The sequence below is a fragment of the Penaeus monodon genome, chromosome 15, assembly GCF_015228065.2.
Source record: "Penaeus monodon isolate SGIC_2016 chromosome 15, NSTDA_Pmon_1, whole genome shotgun sequence".
Taxonomy (NCBI): domain Eukaryota; kingdom Metazoa; phylum Arthropoda; class Malacostraca; order Decapoda; family Penaeidae; genus Penaeus; species Penaeus monodon.
In genome coordinates this window covers 9,301,665-9,301,869 of record NC_051400.1, presented here as the reverse complement: position 1 = coordinate 9,301,869, position 205 = coordinate 9,301,665, and positions in this window count along the sequence as shown.

Here is a 205-nt window from a genome sequence, read left to right as displayed (position 1 = left end):
TTAAAAGCATCGACTTAGAGATGAATGATGCTGCGCGTGGCTGGGTTGAAAGCGGAAAAGGTAGATACAGAAAAATAAGACAGAGAAGGAATATTAAACAACGTGAGGGAGAGAGTCAAAAAAAAGTTGAATCAAACAGAAAGATTGACACAATCAGGGAGAGGCAATAAAAACACAAGAATATATCAGGGAATATAAATAACAG